Source organism: Euleptes europaea, chromosome 2, assembly GCF_029931775.1.
Source record: "Euleptes europaea isolate rEulEur1 chromosome 2, rEulEur1.hap1, whole genome shotgun sequence".
Taxonomy (NCBI): Eukaryota; Metazoa; Chordata; class Lepidosauria; order Squamata; family Sphaerodactylidae; genus Euleptes; species Euleptes europaea.
The window spans coordinates 134514306-134520305 of NC_079313.1; positions in this window are offsets into that span (position 1 = coordinate 134514306).

Sequence of the window (6000 nt, forward strand, 5' to 3'; positions counted from 1 at the left end):
CCCAACCTTCCTGTGCAAACTCCATAAAATCACTTGCTCAGACGGTCATGCAGAAACAAGGAACTTTATTGGAAGCTTCAGGTAGTACAGGCCTTACACTGGTAAAGTTGCAAGTGCTTTACAGTTTCACAAAGACAGAATTATAACCCCTACAGGAAAGCAGATGTCAAATGTATGTTATGGGAATCTACGAGATAATTGTGCATGGTACAAGAACATCAAAGACCTCAGGGAACTCGTTAGGCTATCTACCCACCAAGGCCACAGCTGGCAGGAGGGAGTCAGAGAGAGCAAGGAAGGTGGACGTGGGAAGAGACATTCCAACCTGGGGCCTGTCAGACCCAGCGCCTGAACCAAGGAAAGGCAAAAGGCCTGGACTGCTTGTACGAGACCAGGGGGGGGGGAAACACACAGGCAAAGGCATACAGACCCTCACATTCTGCCCCCCTTAAGGCCCCCCTCCCTCGAGTCCGGGCGGACGAGGCTTGTCCGGATAGGCAGAGTGAAACTCTTGAACGAGGCGGGGAGCCGCCACATGGGGAGCGGCCACCCATTCATCATGGGCGGATCCCAGGCGCTTCCAGCGGATCAAATAGAACAGCTTTCCCTTTTTCAGTTTAGAGTCCAACACTTTAGAAACTTCAAGATGCGATTCCCCCCCACAACCGTAGGAATTTCGGACTTAGGGAGGGGGTGGAACTGAGGGGCAGCGACGTACGGTTTAAGTAGGCTGATGTGGAACACCGGATGCACCCCTCGAAGAGACTTGGGAAGTTCCAACTCTACCGTGACGTCATTGATCACTCGGGTGATGGGGAAAGGACCTACATACTTGTCACTAAGCTTTTTGCAAGGCCGAAGTGAACGTAGGTTCTTTGTGGAAAGGTAAACCTGCCCTCCCACCTTGAGTTCCCACCCCGGAGACCGATGTTTATCGGCCTGGTCTTTGTACTTGCGCTTGGCCCTTTCCAGGTTTTTCTGCAGCCAGGGCCAAGTGGTCTGCACTACTTGTACCCAATCTTGGACCTCCTGCACCCCTTCAAGTTCAGGAGTGATGTTAGGGGAACCAAAGGGCCCAAAGTCCTTTCCATAAACCACATGAAAAGGACTGAAACCTGTGGAGGAATGGGGGGAATTATTATAGGCATATTCAGCAAAAGGCAGTAGGTCCACCCAATCGTCCTGGTGGTAATTGACATAACACCTTAGATAGCATTCTACCACAGCATTGACACGTTCAGTCTGACCGTTGGTTTGGGGGTGGTAGGCCGAAGAGAGTCCTTGCTCTTCCACCCCCATGACTTTCAGGAAGGCCCTCCAGAATTTGGCAACGAACTGGCCCCTCTGTCGGAGAGAACCTTCCTCGGGATCGAATGATGCTTCACCACGTGATTAATAAACAGTTTAGCCAATTTCTGGGCCGATGGTAGCCCCGCACAAGGAACAAAGTGAACCTGTTTAGAGAATAAGTCTGTTATCACCCACAGTACAGTTTTCCCCCGACTTGGGGGCAAATCAGTGATAAAATCCATGGCGATCACTTCCCAGGGCATGGTCGGGGTCTCCAGAGGCTTTAAGAGTCCGGGGGGCTTTCCCATCCGTTTTTTGGCAGTGGCGCAGACGGGGCAGCTGCGCACGTACAACTCCACATCGGCTCTCATAGCTGGCCACCAAAATTGACACCGTAACAAATGCAAAGTCTTAACAAACCCAAAATGCCCCGCAAGTTTGGCCCCGTGAACCATTCCCAGCACCTCTTTTCGGAGTACCTCGGGGACATAAAGCCTACTCCCCTGCAACCACAAGGAGCCCTGTTGGTCGAGATGCGCGGGGAGAACCTGCTGATCCGCCTCCCTCAGAGAAGCGTCCCGGAGCCGCTGTTGAAAAGCCTCTGGGATTCCCTTGAGGGGAGGAACATCCTGGCGGTGGGACTGGGACCGGGTGGTTACTGCAAGTCCCGAGACTTCCCCTCTCTGTTCAGGGGTAAACAAGGAATCCACCGGCCGGTCAAAGTCATTGCGGTATTGGGGAAGTCTAGAAAGAGCATCCGCTAACGCATTGTCCTTTCCAGGCACATGTTTCAGGACAAATCGGAACTTGGCAAAAAACTGTGCCCAACGAATCTGTTTCGCGGTGAGTTTTCTAGCCCCTTTTAAGGCCTCTAGGTTCTTGTGATCGCTGCAAACCTCAAAAGGGATTTCTGCCCCTTCCAGAAAATGCCTCCAAATGGTGAGGGCATGTTTAACCACAGCGGCTTCTTTCTCCCAAATGGCCCAGTTAATTTCGGATTGGGAGAATTTTTTGGAAAAATAAGCACATGGTTTCAACTGACCGTTCTCGTCCCGTTGCAAGAGGGCCCCCCCCATGGCAACATCAGAGGCATCGACCTGGACCATGAAAGGTTTTTCACAATCGGGGTGCGCGAGAACGGGTTCGGATGAGAAAAGCAGCTTGAGCGTATCGAAAGCCTGCTGGCAGTCCGAAGTCCATTGCAACCTAGCAGAGGGCAAGGCGGCTCCCGCCCCTTTCCCTTTTGTGCGCAGGAGCGAAGTGAGAGGGAGCGCTACCTGGGCAAAGTTAGGGATGAAATTTCGGTAAAAGTTGGCAAAGTCTAAAAACTGCTGTAAATGTCTGCGCGTGGTGGGGGGTTCCCACTCCATTACCGCCCGAACTTTCTCGGGATCCATCTCCAAGCCTTGATGGGAAATCACATAGCCCAAGAAAGTGATGGAGGGTTGATGGAAATCACATTTGGAAACCTTATCGAACAGTTTGTGCTCACTCAGTCGCTGCAGCACCTCGCGCAGCAGTTGAACGTGCTCTTTCATGGTTTTCGTATAAATGAGGATATCGTCCAAGAAAACCACCACCCCGCGGAACAATAAATCATGAAGCACTTCATTAATTAATTGCATGAACACACTCGGAGCCCCCGAAAGTCCGAACGGCATCACTAAATACTCAAACATTCCAAAACAACTGGAGAAGGCAGTCTTCGGTTCGTCCCCTTCTCGTATGCGGACTCGGTGGTAAGCCTCCACCAAATCCAATTTGGTGAAGATTCGGCCCTCTTTCAATTGTGCGAGAAGGTCTGGAATGAGAGGGAGGGGGTATGCATTAGACTGAGTGACGGCATTCAGTCTACGGAAATCAATACACAGTCTTAAGTCTCCCGTCTTTTTCTTGACAAAGAAGGCAGGGGCCGAGTATGGAGCCTTAGACGGGCGGATAAAGCCCCGCGCTAAATTGGTGTCCAAATAGTCTCGCAACACCGCCTTTTCGTTAGGACTCATGGGGTAGACCTTCCCCTTGGATAATTTGCCATCCCCCACTATCTCAATAGCACAGTCCGTCTCCCGGTGGGGGGGCAGTTCGTCGCATTCCCGCACGTCAAACACATCGGCAAACTGGGAATACTCGCTGGGAAGCTGGGGCAGAGGAATCTCGATAGAAGGGGCCCCCACGAGGGCGGCTGCGGGAGTGTTAAGTACTCGGTCTTTATCATGAAGTTCACACGGGTTGCGGGGAAAGGTGAGCGTCCGCTCAACCCAGTCTATGGAGGGATTGTGCCCCAGCAGCCAATTCATCCCTAACACAACGGGTGCGGTGATGGGGGCAATGGTAAAATAAAGTCGTTCCCAATGCTCCCCTATAGCCATGATGACCGCGGCGGTGCGGTGAGTTACAGGTCCTTTTTTAAAGTCACTGCCATCCATCTGGGGAAAGCTTAACTCGCAATTGTCGGGCAGCCTCTTCGCTTATCAGGGTGCGGGCACAACCCGAGTCAACTAGGGCCGTAAATTCTAACGTGGGCCCCCCTTTTGGCAGTGAGAGATTGACCTTTACATACACATTGTCTTCTTGAGCGCTTACCATCAGTGGAGCTCCTTGCACAACGTTCGGAGCGGTCTGCTGAGGAGCCCCCTTTACAGCAGACCGACGGCGTTTTTTGCCGGCATGTCCCAGTCCTCCTCCTCGCTGGAGGAAGCAGATGCGGTATTTGTAATCCGTGACTCCGATGAGTCAAAGGCTTCATTTGTAATCCGTGGCCCCGATGGGCCAGGAGAGCCCGAGGCTTCTACCTCGGCGCATGCGTGCAAGGCCGAGGGTGCGCCCCGTCGGCTTGGTGCGCAGCTCCAGCGGCGAGGTTGCCCCTCGGGAGGGGGGCTTCTCAGGTTCGGTCGTTGTCGGACGAGACGGTCCCGGACGTCCGGGTCGGGAAGGGCATAGAGAAGCAAAGTGTCCTTTCCCCCCGCAAACGAGACAGACCCCGCTCTCAAAGCGTTTGCGGCGTTCGGTCACGGAGGGTCCTCCCCCCGAGGGGGGACAAGAGTCCTTCGGACCGCCGGGCCTGTCTCCACGGGTCTTGGTCTCCCGTCCGGTGCGTTGTCGGGACAGGAGCAGCAGCTGCTTTCGATTTTCGATGTCAGCGGTGTGACGAACCCACCCTTCAACATCAGGAGGGTTCCCTTGCATGAAAGCCCAGTGTTGCAATTCCGGGTTCAAACCTTCGCGGAAACACTGCACTCTGCTAGCTTCACTCCAGTCCAAAATTCGACTCGAGAGCGACTGAAATTCGCTTGCATACTGCGTGACAGATTTAGTCCCTTGGCGCAGTTGTTGCAAGGCAGTTTTTGCTCGCTCACCCAAATGCGGGTCCTCGAAACGGTGTCGAAGGGCGATCATGAAGTCATCGAGACTTCGCAAGACCGGGGAGCGGAGCTCATACTGCTGTACCATCCAGGCGGCCGCCTCACCTTGTAGGAGGGACGCCACGTATTGGACCCAGGAGTCTTCCGAGATAAAAGTCCGGGCCTGTTCGCGCATAAAAATGTCCACTTGCACCATAAAAAACGTCAGCTGGTCACTCGACCCGTCATACGTGATCTTCAGATCTCGGCAGGCCGGTGGAGCGGGACGGATGGGAGGTGCGGGGACCACAGGTGGGCCTGGTTGTTGCCCTCCGTCCGCCGGAGCCACTGGTGGAGTCTGAACCTTCAGGTCGTCCATGGCTTGAGCCATGTCCAGAATCACCGCGTTCATGGCATCCATCCAGTCCAGTAATTCCTGGCGCTCTTCCTGCCAGCGCTGCCGCTCCTCATCCATCTGATGAAGCAGCAGGGCTTCCTTTCGGGCGGGTTCGTCCTTGAACTCCAACCCATGAACCGCAGTCCGTCTTGACCACGCGTCGCTCTGCGGGAGCGACCAATGCCGGGGAGATTCCAGCCAGGTATTCAAGCGGGTGGGCTTGGGCTTTGCACCCAAACCCGATCCTGAGTCAGCTCCACTGGGCGTCTTCCCAGTCGACTTCCCTTCCGAAGGGGCCAAGTCGGGCTGTTTGGGTACAGCGTTGTCCTTCTTGTCGTTGTCATCCCCGTTGCCTGCCATAGCTGTCCAAGAACGGTACAGGAGCAGGACAACGAGGCAGAGGACTTGCAACTTAATGTGAGGGTTCCCATCCTTCCTGTGCAAACTCCATAAAATCACTTGCTCAGACGGTCATGCAGAAACAAGGAACTTTATTGGAAGCTTCAGGTAATACAGGCCTTACACTGGTAAAGTTGCAAGTGCTTTACAGTTTCACAAACACAGAATTATAACCCCTACAGGAAAGCAGATGTCAAATGTATGTTATGGGAATCTACGAGATAATTGTGCATGGTACAAGAACATCAAATACCTCAGGGAACTCGTTAGGCTATCTACCCACCAAGGCCACAGCTGGCAGGAGGGAGTCAGAGAGAGCAAGGAAGGTGGACGTGGGAAGAGACATTCCAACCTGGGGCCTGTCAGACCCAGCGCCTGAACCAAGGAAAGGCAAAAGGCCTGGACTGCTTGTACGAGACCAGGGGGGGGGAAACACACAGGCAAAGGCATACAGACCCTCACAGTAGGTGGGGCTGAGAGAGCTGTGACTAGCCCAAGGTCACCCAGTTGGCTTCTTGTGTAGGAGTGGGGAAACCAACCCGGTTCACCAGATCAGAGTCCGCCGTTCATGTG